The sequence below is a fragment of the Rhinolophus sinicus genome, chromosome 7 (assembly GCF_057876585.1).
Source record: "Rhinolophus sinicus isolate RSI-liver-muscle chromosome 7, RSI-T2T, whole genome shotgun sequence".
In the NCBI taxonomy this organism is placed as follows: domain Eukaryota; kingdom Metazoa; phylum Chordata; class Mammalia; order Chiroptera; family Rhinolophidae; genus Rhinolophus; species Rhinolophus sinicus.
In genome coordinates, this window is record NC_142507.1 from 44164648 (window position 1) to 44177711 (window position 13064).

The 13064-nt window shown below is 43.8% G+C and overlaps 1 protein-coding gene across 2 annotated transcripts in view; it reads left to right on the forward strand.

The window, feature by feature from the left end:
- The first annotated feature begins 10430 nt into the window (after positions 1–10430).
- RAP1A (RAP1A, member of RAS oncogene family) overlaps positions 10431–13064 on the forward strand; it is a 68920-nt gene continuing 66286 nt past the window's right edge. For both annotated transcript variants that reach the window (XM_074319239.2, XM_074319242.2), the window contains exon 1: positions 10431–10558. The gene's annotated coding sequence lies outside the window, so the exon portion shown is untranslated. The remainder of the gene's footprint in view (positions 10559–13064) is intronic.

Sequence of the window (13064 nt, forward strand, 5' to 3'; positions counted from 1 at the left end):
AAGTGCACCGTGCTCTAACCAACTGAGCTAACAGGCCCCTAATCTGTACTTTTTAAACTCAAATCTTAGTCATTCAAGATTTCCTAACCCTCTGTTCCAGAACCTTCCTTTTTTATTCTTTTTCTTCTGTGTCACCTAGGCTCATAGTTTCCTTTCCCCTAAACTAGACATATGGGGTGCTGGTTCTCTGCTTTATGGGTTATTGTACCCCCTAAACACTTATTAAGCTGTTGAGTACATAGGTTCAATATACAGATAGATGGCCCCCAACTTAACGATCATTCGACCTAATGATTTTTCGGCTTTACGATGGTGCAAAAGTGATACACATTCCGTAGAAACCAAACTTCGAGTTTGGAATTTTGGTCTTTTCCCGGGCTAGCTCTCTCATGACGCTGGGCAATGGCAGTGAGCCACAGCTCCCAGCCAGCCACGCGATCACGAGGGTACACAGCTGATAACTCCACAGTATTCTGTGTGACCAGCGTTTTTTGGATATTGTGTTCTGAGCATGTTTAGGGCAGGCTAGGTAAGCTATGATGTTCAGTAGGTGAGGTGTATTACATGCATTTTCGACTTCATGACATTTTCAATTTATGATGGGGTTATTGGGATGTACTCCCATCGTAAGTCCAGGATCATCTGTATAAATGTTGATTAATTGACTTTCAGAAGTTATTTGGCTCATTCTGCAACTACCAGCTCTACTTCCCTAGCTTACCATCATCTCTGTATTGCCTTGCAATGCTCTCCTTATGATTTTCCAGCTCAAAACAACTGACTACCTAGGTCTGCTTGGCAGAACCCAAATACCCTTCCACACCATCTTAGAAAATAGTACACTTCTTCACTCAAGCCTCATTTATTAGCAGCAAACACTAAGACAGGTGATTTGATTCTCTGAGATGGAGTAGTCTCATGAATTCTAATTTTCTCTGCTGTTTTCCCCCTAATACATTCTATCTCTGGTTAATCTGTAACAAATCTAATGAGTAAAAAGTCTGGAAAAGCCGAGGTCCTAATTTCTGCATCTAGTTGAATTTGGGATTTGCTCACGCAGCTGAAAATTAATATTGTAAATTTACTGGAAGCATGTTTTTCACTTTCTGGCCTCAAGCTAATATTTTTTACACACAAAGTTTAGTATCTGGCTCAACTGGTTATTAAAATGGAAAGGAAATTTCCAACCCCTTTTATGGCTTTTTCCCTATCTCACCACTGCCTACCCCCCACCCCCAACCCCACCCCTACACACACACACACACACACACACACACACGTCACTGGAGATTGCAAAGACAGAGTCCTTGCTTGAATTCCCCTTAGGTTATATCATTGTTTGGAAGTTACTGGTTCTTATCCAGAAGCAAATACGACAGAGTAAGGAGTTACTATTTTAGCTCAGCCATATAAAGTAGCACAAACCCCAGGCTTGAATCTCTCTGCCAGGCTGCTCTAGTGTACGGCTTCCTTCTAATGAATAAACAGATTCATATTAATAAATATGTATCAAGTGCTTATTTTGTTCCCAGCACTGTATTGTCCATTATATCATCCTATTTAACTTAATTCTTGTCCTTTTGTAGTATTGATGTTTGCATTTTCTAAACAAGGAAGCAAATGTTCAAAAGTATTAGGTGACTTATGCTGAGTGAGTGGTAGAACCAGATTTTTGGATTCTAGGTCTACTGTTCTTTACATTTCGCCATGTTTCCTACTGTTCGATTTTTAACTTTGTGTCCATAGGACACTATATCTAAGAACTGGAAATCTCTGTACAAGGTGGTTGCTTGTAAATAACCGACAGAGCATAGGAACCCCATTACAGCAAACCTCATTCTAGAGATGGCATTCACTCCCAAGTTTCATCTGGTAAATACTCAAGTACTTTATGAAAGTTTACCCAGTTTCTTAGTGGAAATTTGGAACTCAGGACATCTGCAAGATTGGGTCCACGGGTCAGGCATCAAAGGAAGGAATTGTAAACCTAATGATACTACCACTGTAAGATGCTGGTTGTGTGTTCCTTTATGTCATTGACAGGGGGTCTAAAAGTTGTATTAATTTAATTTGTTGTAAACAAAATTGAAAGTACCATGAAAATGGGGGAGAGGACCCTCCCATTTTTTGTAAAAGCCCTTGGAATATATTTAAAAAATTTTTTTTTAGTTAGTAAATAACCATTTATCTTTCCTATAAAAGTAGCTAGTACTTTTTCTACATTTACTACGTGTCAGTTACTATTATAACGTTTCATGTGTTATTTAACCTTCACAACAAGTCTATGAGGTAAATGGTCTCATTTTACACCTACAGCAACTGAGACTCAGAGAGGTTAAGTAATTTGTCCAAGGTCACACAGCTGGTAAGTGGCAGGGTCAAAATTTGAACTTACACAATGTGACTCCAGAGCCTACATGTTTAACCACCCCTAGGGTTGCCAGATAAAACACAGGATGCCCAGTTTAATCTGAATTTCAGATAAACAATCCCAAAATATTGCTTGGAACATATTTATACTAAAAACGTATTTGTTTATCTGAAATTCAAATTTAACTGGACATCTTGTATTTTTATTTGCTAAATCTAGCAACTCTCATTACACTATTCTGTCTTCTATAAATTCACATATCTATATATATATTTGGGTTGCATAATTTGTGGTTTACATATGCTGCGTTTTGTTACAGAACAAATGATGGTAACTCATATCAACACAGCTAGGCAAGCCCACTTGGATTCCTTTTCCCTCCATTTACTGAAGGCTGGGTTGGTCTGGTGACAGTCTCCTCCTTGATAGTGCAGTTAAGCGCAAGCTTTTCCTTTCTGATAAGAAAAGACTCTGCTTACTGTTGGCACATTCTGGCCTCCTGCCTACACTGGGCTTTCCCTTCAATGGTGAGCAGTGTCCTCCCTGGAGCTCACCCTTATCCAACTACTTTGCTGCAAAAAATCCTTAATTCTCTGTAGGAGCTGCAAAGCTGCGTGGTGGAAGAGCTGCTTCCTTCCAAATGACAGTGTTCACAGAAGGAAATGGAAAAGCATGAGTTGGCTACAGCTTAGCAGAAAGGGACCCTACAGACAAAGTCTCTTGCATGAGACATATTAATAAGCAATCACACACCACCAAACAACTCTTGATTATCTGTGTGTGCACTTTCCTCTCTAATGTACTTTGTGCAATGCACAACAAAAACCTACCTGACTGCCTTCTTTCACCACCCAAATAACCTGAGCTGAAGAAATAGAAACTATTTTCAAGGCTACACAGATGACAAATGTATTGTCCCTCAGATCGCACAATGTATTAAAAAATAAATATAAAGAACTTTGGAATTAGCTGATCTTCATGCTCTTTTAATAATGTGCATAATTGAAAAGTGACCATCTAGTATTTATAAGCCTGGGTAGTTATAGAATTACTTGTATAGGCAAGATTTTTCTAATCTTTTGAACAGCATGAAGTTTTATGAACCCAGAGTGAAATAATAAGGATAGATAACATTTAGTATAATATAAAAACAACATTTTGTCATTATGTGCCAGGCTCTATGAAAAGCACTTTCCATGCCTGATCCCTTAATTTTCACCAAAACCCTATGAAATTTCATACTTTTATCAGTACCATATTACAGATAAGAACACTGAGGTTAAGCAATTTTTCCAAGGTTGCACAGTTGGTGAGTGATAGAACACGCATTTAAACCTATGTAGTCTTACTCTAGAGACCATATGCTTAATTACTCAGCAATAATGCTTCCACTGCATAAGATCAGTAGATATATGGTAAAAATGCATTAAGGAATTTTTTTAAAAATCTGTTACTGACTCTTTCACTCCAAATGCATGAAGTGTTCTTTTTCTGAAAAAGTAATATCCAGGAGGAGAAGAAGGTGGTGGCAAATAGCCAAAATGGTTAGGATTAATTAGATAATTAAATTCCCAGAAACATACAACCTACCAAGACTTAATCATAAAGAAACAGAAAATCTGAACAGACTCATTACTAGTAAGGAGATTGAATCAGTAATCAAAAACCTCCCAGTAAACAAAAGTCCAGGACCAGATGACTCTACTAGTGAATTCTACCAAGTATTTAAATAAGAATACCAATCCTTCTCAAACTCTTTCCAAAAATAGAAGAGGAGGGAGCTCTTCCAAATTCATTTTATGAGGCCAGTATTACCCTGGTACCAAAACCAGACAAGGACACCACAAGAAAAGAAAATTATAAGCTAGTATCCCTGACGAACATAGATGCAAAAATCCTCAACAAAATATTAGCAGACTGATACATAAAAAGAGTCATATACCATGACCAAGTGGGATTTATTCCAGGGATGCAAGGATGGTTTAACATCTGCAAATTAGTCAATGTGATACACCACATTAACAAAATGAAAATCATGACTATCTGAATAGATGCAGAAAAGGCATTTGACAAAATTCAACATCCATTTATGATTTTAAAAAAAAAACACTCAACAAAGCAGGTATCTAGAAATGTACCTCCACATAATAAAGGCCATCTGTGACAAGCCCATAGCAAACATCATACTCAACAGTGAAAAACTGGAAACTTTTTCTCTAAAATCAACAACAAGACAAGGACGCCCACAATTGCCACTTTTATTCAATATAGTATTGAAAGTCCTAGCCAGAGCAAGTAGGCAAGAAAAAGCAATAAAAGGCATCCAAATTGAAAAGGAAGAAGATGATGTAATATTACATATAAAACCCTAAAACCATCAAAAAAACTGTTAGAACTAATAAACAAATTCAGTAAAGTTGCAGGATACAAAAATCAATGCACAAATTATCAAAGAGAGAAATTGAGAAAACAATCTGATTCACAATTGCATTATAAAGAATAAAATACCTAGGAATACATTTAACTAAGGAGGTGAAATACCTGTATGCTGAAAACTACAAAACATTAAATAAAGAAATTGAAAACACAAATAAATGAAAAGATATTCCAGGCTAATGGACTAGAAGAATTAATATTGTTAAAATGTTCATACTACCTAAAGCAATCTACAGATTCAATGTAAACCATATGAAAATTCCAATGGCAATTTTCACAGACCTAGAACAAACAATCCTAAAATTTGTATGGAGCCACAAAAGATTCCAAAAAGCCAAAGCTGTCTTCAGAAAGAAGAACAAAGCTGGAGGTATCATGCTCTCTGATTTCAAACTCTATTACAAAGCTACAGTAATTAAAACAGTATGGTACTGGCATAAAAACAGACACATAGATCAATGGAATAGAATAGAGAGCCCAGAAATAAACCCACGCGTATATTGTCAATTAATTTATGACAAAGGAGCCAAGAACATACAATGGAGAAAGGACAGTCTCTTTAGTAAATGGTGTTGGGTAAACTGGACAGAGACATGCACAAAACTGGACAACTATTTTTACATAAAATTAACTCAAAATGGTTTAAAGACTTGAATGTAAGACCTGAAACCATAAAACTCCTAGAAGAAAACATAAGCAGTAAACTCCTTCACTTGTGTCTGGGCAATGACTTATTAATCTGACAACAAAAAGTAAGAGCAACAAAAGCAAAAATCAACAAGTGGGACTACATCACACCAAGAAGCTTCTGCCACAGCAAAGAAAACCATTAACAAAACAAAAAGGCAACCCGCTGAATGGGAGGGAGGCAATATTTGCAAATCATGTCTGATAAGAGGTTAATACCCAAAATAAATAAAGAACTCATACAACTCAATAGTAAAAAACAAACAAACAAAAACACAATCCTACTAAAAAATGGGCCAAAGATCTGAATAGATATTTTTTCCAAAGACATACAGGTGTTCAACAGGTACATGAAAGATGTTCAACATCATTAATCATCAGGAAAATGCAAATCAGAACCACAATGAGATATCACCTCACACCTGTCAGAATGGCTGTTACCAAAAAGACAAGAAATGACAAGTGTTGGCAAGAATGTGGAGAAAAGGGAAGTCACTCTGTGGGTCAGCAGGATTGTAGCCTGGATGACCCAACTCATCCAAGTCATCTGTTTCCAAAGACTCATCTACCTCGTTTCTAGCAACCTCTAAGAACTGGAGAGCAGATGTGTGAAGACAACTATGTTTCAGATAGCTGTTTCCCACTTATTTTTTCCTTGCTTGTTCTTCTTTCATTCATTTCTTTTTAATTTCCAAGAGCTCTGCATCAAACTTGGCCTTCCAACTTAAGAAATTTCAGTTGTTTAAGAGGAGTGCCATGAAATAATTGCTTGTTGGCTTCTTCTGCTTCTTTTTCTTTTTGTTTGTCCTGGGGCATAAAGATATTCTCTTTGAGGGTTAGTGATATGACTCTTAGAGAGAAGCGTGAACGTTCTTCAGATTCCGCAAAAGTGTATATAACTCAATTCAGTGGTTAGTTGAGAAGTACCTTGTATATATAAGATACAAGACTAACACTGCACGAGGCACTAACATAATTACAACACAGTGATCTGCAAGGAGAATACTTAGTAACAGGAATAAAATGAATACACAAAACATATGACAAGGCAGTCTGTAAGTGTCACAGGTGAGGCAAAAATAGGAACAGTGGGATTCAGAGGAGAGAAAAAAATCGGCAAAAGTTCCAGGTAGGAGCTGCAATATGAGACAGGCCTTCAAGAATTTCAACAGATTTGGAGTCTGAAAGAAGGCATATTGTTCCAGGCAGAGAGAATTTAGGCAAGTAAGTTGGCTCCTTTGTAAAAAGTTGGTAGGCATTACTGCAAGTAGTTCCATTTTGATTGAGAACCAGCTCTATATATGGAAAGGTGCATTGCAAGGTTAGGCTGGAAGAGCGAGGCGAAGACACATCATTGGGCAATTGGCAGACTAAGTAATTTGTTCCTGATGTGACAAGGAACTACTGATAATTTTTTAAATAGGGTGGAGTCATGATCTGGCCACTGCAGAGAGATGGTTCTGGCAAGAACACAAGATGGGCTGAAGGGAAAGCAACTAAGCAGAGGACCAAGTAGGAGACTATAGAAAAAGTCTAGACTGGAGGTAATCAGTACCTGACCCAGGGTAGTTGCAATGCAGACAGAGGAGGGGGCCGGTGGAAGAGACGTCTGTAGGAAGGATCTATTACGTCTGTGTGTCCAATACAGTAGCTCCAGCCACAAGTGGTTCTTTAAATCTCATTTACATTCATTAAAGTTAAGTGAGGTTTAAAATCCAACTCCTCAGTCCTATGAGCCACATTTCAAGTGCTCATTGTCCATATGTGATTACCATTTTGACGATGAAGATGAGAACATTTCCATCATGGGAGAATGTTCTATTGGACAGCGCAGATTGCTACACTTTGGGGACTGGCTGGGTATAGGGATGGGGAAGACGGATTAAAGGTGGCTGAGTAACTGAGGAAGGCAGTGCTGCGAATCGAACAGGGAAGTCAGGAAGGGGAGGAAAGATGTTTAGTTTCTGTCGAACACCAGGCAGGATAAAGTGTTAACACAAGTGCCTGGGTGTCCACAGTGAAAGGGGGGGTGGGAAAAACAAAGCACTCGGTGGGCTCTCCCCACGGCTTATAAAGGAGACCAGCAGTATGAAGTTGGCTCATTGTCTCCTCCACTCAGTTTCTCCCCAGACTGTACGGCTCCCTCGTCCTCTCCCAAACCAATGGCTCATGTGTTTACTGGGAGGAGGGCATAAGCCCGAAAGCATCATTGCTGTTTCCTCACTCCAGGCACCTGCCTGAACCATTTTTCTCACAGATTATCTTCGCTTCCTCTCCCCCAACCGCCTCACTCACCCTTCCCCATGCTCGATCCTTGGAAAGTCCCCTTGCCCACACTTATTTGATTGCTTCCTCTTGAACTATTCTTTCCCACAGGGACCACTGAACCATTGGCCCCACTGCTGTTTTACTTGCCCTCTCTTCTCTCACAGCTTAGATTCCACGGTCTATGGCTAATTACCAATTGCTGACTTATTCCCCTGCCCCTCTCACTGACTTTTATCGGGAAACCCAGCCCTAGTTAAATCCAACTCTCCTTTAACCTCCCCACCGCGCCCCCACACCCAGCAACGGAGTGTGGCTGGAGAAAAACCACACAACCTTGCCGAGTGGTCTCACTTTAAATATAGGACCACCAACTCAAGAGGGCCCTCAGCGTTGTCCAGCCTACACCTCTCTTGTAACTTTGCCACTCTTCAGGGGAGTTCTTTCTCACCTTCTTCTATCTCCTTAAATAGCCAATCGCCTCTTCCCAGTCACCATTGCACAGAGCAAAGTACGGTGAGAGGGAGCCGGCACACACAGGACTCAGTGCAAATTGAGAAACTGCAGTGTATGTGTGTAGGAATGCTAAAAGGCACCACCCCTCCAGGCAGAGCAATTAGAAAAGGTGCCCCTTCCTCCAGGTCGATGTGGCTTCACAGCTTGGTTGGCAGAACAGGGGCTGGATTTCAATGCCCACCTGCCCCCTTCTGCTCCATGGTGGCCTGAGCACGCCACCACCAAATGGACTACCTGACCTACCTGCGTTTGCAGCTAGATGTTGCCTTCTCTCCAAAAACAGTGTGTAAACATACTGTTCTTGCTTCCAAGCAAGGCCAACCTCTTTACTTCTATGCTAGGTCCCACTGTGTCTCACCTACTTGAAGACAATCTTTCTCCAGTTGTTTCCTCCTTTGCAGTATCACTTCTACCTTCCGGAAGGGTCATTCCAGCATATTAACATGAGGAAACATCTCCCACCTTAAATTACCCTCCCTTGATCCCAAGGAATCCTCTGGCTACTGTCCACTTCTCACTTGCTCTTACAGGACAGCTCCTCAGGAGCTTTTAGATTTGCTATGAACACTTGTTCTCCCTCACCTCCCATTCTCTTGTTAACACACCCTAATCAGACTTTCTCCTCTTTGACCCCATTGAAACTGCTTTTGTCCATCAAGGCCATCAGGCACCTTCGTCAGGCCAAATCCAGCCTTCAAGCTCTCCGATCTCATTTTACTCATTTCATCAGTATTTGGTAAGACTGACCACTCCCACCTTCCCGAAACAATCCTGTTATCTTCCACCAGTCCCCCCTCTCCAGGTGTTTCTCCCACCTGACCCGTAGCAATTCTCCTTTTCTACTTAATCTCCAAGTGTTGGAGTTCCTTAGTCCCCGCCCCCAGCTACTTTCCCTCCCCAAGTGATTTTATGTAGACCTACTGCGTAAAAAGCTTCTGTGTGCTGACGAATCCCAAATTTTTATCTCAGATTCATGTATCCAATTGTTTACTAGTGTTTCCACTTGGATGTATACCGAGCACCTATGTGACACATACAAAACAGAACTCCTGATTTTCCCCATCCCATATTTTCTCCTCCTTGACTCTTCCCCCATCTCATTAAACGGCACCACCATTAACCCATCCTTGAGGCCCCGAACCTGATAATCATCCATGATCTTTCTGTTCTTTCACACACTCTTTGCCAAATCCATTTCAATTCAGAATCTATCTGAATAGCTCTTTTCTCACGCCTTCTTTGCGGCCACCCTATTTCACCAACAGCTTCCTTAACTGGTCTTCTTGCAGACATCTATGCTTCCCTGTTGTGTATCTTACACACATTAACAAGAGTAACTTTTAAAAACGTGAATCAGAGGTGGTCACTCATCTGCTCACCCTCCCATGGCTTTCTGTTGCTCTTATAACAGCCCATAAGGCTCACTGGATCTGGCCACTTCCCCACCTCAGCCTACCTACTATTGCTCTCTAGCCAGTTGGCTCCTATAAGCCACACTGGCCTTTAGTTGTTCCTGCAACATGCCGGGCATATTTCCACCTCTGAGCTTATGGCTGATTTTCTTTCAGCTTGGAAAGGCTGTCCCAGCCCCACCCAGGTATTTGCTAGGCTCATGCCTTTATATCAAACACCTATGTGCTCAGAGGTGTCCTCTGAGGGCCAACATCTGCTTAGCTATAAAGTCACCCCACTCCCGGCTTTATTTTTCTGCACACCACTTACCACAACTTAAAATTTCTGTTTACTTGTCTCCTCTCTCTCACCCCACTAGAACTCTCAAGCTCCACAATGGCCCTTGCTTGCCTATGGCTTTGTCCGTTGCGCCTAGAACAGTGCCTGGCACCTACTAGGTGTTCAGTTAGTACTTGTCGAATGGTTGCATTCCCTTCAAAATTTCATTTCTCCTGAATCCTCGGACCCTTCCTCGGATCACTTCCGGCCCTATGCACCCCGCCCCATGCCATCCTCCGCAGAGCCGGAACTCCCCGCACCTCCACCATCGTTCTTTGCTCTCCCCACCCCTTCCTGCGCGGCCCCTTTAAGCGGACTCCGGAACACCGCGGGGAAGGCGGGGCCGAAACCTCGCGGACCGCGACTCGGAGGGGCGGGGAGGAGCTAGGGGGCGGGGCCTGCGTGCTGCGTGCGTGCGCGTTCTGGAGGCGCCGCCGCCGCCACCGCTCTCGAGGCCGCTGCCGCCGTCGCCGCGCAGAGCCGGAGCAGGAGCCACGGCCGAGAGGAGGGAGGAGGAGGAGGAGGAGGTGGAGGAGGCGCCGGACCGGGGGGGTGAGTGAGGGGCGGGGAGCCGGGGCCGGCCCCAGAGGGAGCGGGGGGCGCGGGTCGGCCGAGCCGGGGCTGAGGCGGCTCCTGTCGCCGGTCAGTCCCCCGGCTCCCCCTTCCTCCGCCGCGTTCCCTCGGTGTCCGGGGCGGCGGCCCGGGGGCCTGGCGGGCGGGAGGGGCCGGGGCTCGGGGAGGCCCGGCCGCAGCCGCCAGGGCCGAAGCCAACCACGCCCGCGGGCTGAGCCGGGCGGCAGTGGCTGGGCCTGCGGGAGACGGCCGGGAGGGGCCCGGGCCGGGTGTGGGAGAGAAAGAGGACATTGTGTCCCCCACCCTCCGGCTCCCGGAGGTGTCATGGCACGAGCCCGCTTCCTTCGCCATCTCTCCGGACACAGTGCCCTCGCGCCTCGTCCCCCGGGAGGTGTGGACGGTGGGGCGCCGCTGCCTTTCCTCGCCGCTCGCGTGTCCCCACACCCGGGTCACAGCTTCCTCCGAACCCAGCTGTCCCTTTGGGGGACACGAGGAAAGGCGGCTGCAGGGATGGGTGCCTTTCCTGTCCTCCCTGCTCGGCCTCGCGAGGTGCGGGGAGCCTGGAGCGTTGCCCCGTGTCTGGTCACTTGTGTCCGGGTCCGGGGTCGCCGTCGCCTTCCTTGCTCCCCCGAGCGCGCACGGCTGACATTTCTCCATCCCACGCCGCCTCGCAGCCCCTTTCCCGCCCTCGTGGCCCCCAGGTCTTCCGCAGCAGGCCATGTGTTCGCCTTTCCGGCGTTGCTTCGCTTGCGTCTCTGCTTCCCTGGATTTCGTTAGGGGACACGGTCCGTGGGATTCGTGTGTGCCTCCGAACTGGGGCTGGTAGGAGTGTCGCTTGTCCTTTTACTCAGGAAGTTAAGGGACGGTGTCTTAAGCTGAATTGTGTAATGGACTGCTATGGGGAAAAGATGAGGGGGAGACCCTCCTGCCTGAAACAAATGGAATCTCCTCCCAGGGCTAAGCCCCCGAGTTTAGGGGACCTTTGGTCCGCTTGGGGAAAGGACTAGCGTTGAGCGGTCACCTGTCTTCGGGAGGGAAGATCATTTTGTCAGTGCTTTGCAGGGAGGAGGGTGTAGGAAATGAAAGGGACTAGTAAGAGGGCAGGAGGTTAATGGGCCACCGCCTTACAGGTGGCCACGGTTTGCTGCCTTCTGGGTGTGGGAGGAGGATTCTTTCTGTTTTTATCACAGTCAGAGTAACGCACTGGCTCGCAGTGTTCATGGGGGACTCTTACCTTCAAAAGCACGTTGAAGGGCAGTCTCAGAAGGGATGCTGCTGGAAACAGGATTTGGAAACTTACTTTTGGTTTCCTGTCAGTGTGTGGGGGTGGGCATGTGTATGTGTAGTGTTTCTTTTTTTTGATGTCATTGATATCTGCCGTATTTTGGCATAATAAGCACTCAATCCGGCCCCCAGCTCCTTTGTGTCTTTATTGTGATTGCCTGTAAGACTTTCTGTTTTGAAGTTCCATTTGCGTTGGTTGAAATTCTTTTTTTAGGCTGGTGTTTCAGTGAATCTTGTTTCCTCGGTAAGGTGTGGAGGATTGTACGCTGCCTGGTGTGTGGTAGACATTTATTGGCTGTTTCTTGAATGATTACAAAGATGTGTCTAAGTATTAGTATGTATGTATCTTCTGTCCTTTTGAGAGGTAGCTTCCATTTGAATATTGCATTTCACTTCCAATATGTAAAGTAGTAATGCTTGACCTTTTTAGGCCACTGATACCTTTGAGAATATGGTGAAATATATAGACTCTCTCTGCAGGAAAAAAAGCAATAGGCATTTGTGTGCAAAATGTTGCCATTTCGGGGGCCCTCTGAAGCCAACCATGGTTACCTGTCTGGACAGTAAACTGGAATCCCTGAATATTATTCATTTCCATGTTAAAACTGTTGAACAGCCTTTGTTCATGTTCTATGTGGTCTCAGGAATGACAGTGTTTCCACTTACAGATTAAACTTTCGGTCTTGGGGAACACGATTTTAGAGTGATTGTTATTACAATTTTATGGGGAAAAGTTCTCATTAGTAACTATTACCAGTCAGTAACAGTTAAGAATGGCTTCAAAAGAAATAAGACTGTTACAGTTGCTGTCGGCAGCCTAAAATCTTAATCACGACTGAATTATGATTTTTATTGTACATACTGCTGAGCAATATCAACAGCACTTGAAAATGTTCACAAATCAAACCCGTTTTCCTGTTCTCTTCCAAGCTTTTCATATACATGGTTTTTCATGTAGTTAATAATTATTGTATCGACATTCAATGTTAATTCAACAAGTGCTTTTTGAATGCCCACTGGAATAAAACAAAGTCCTTACTGTGATAGAGTTTATATTCTAATCAGGAGAGATGGGCCATAGCCAAATAAATATAGGATATGTCAGATGATAAGAGCTATGCAGGGGAGTAAGGTAAGTTAGCGCATCAGTAGCAGGGAAGGGTAGGCAGGGAAGACAGGAGACTGGAGTAGAGACCCGAAG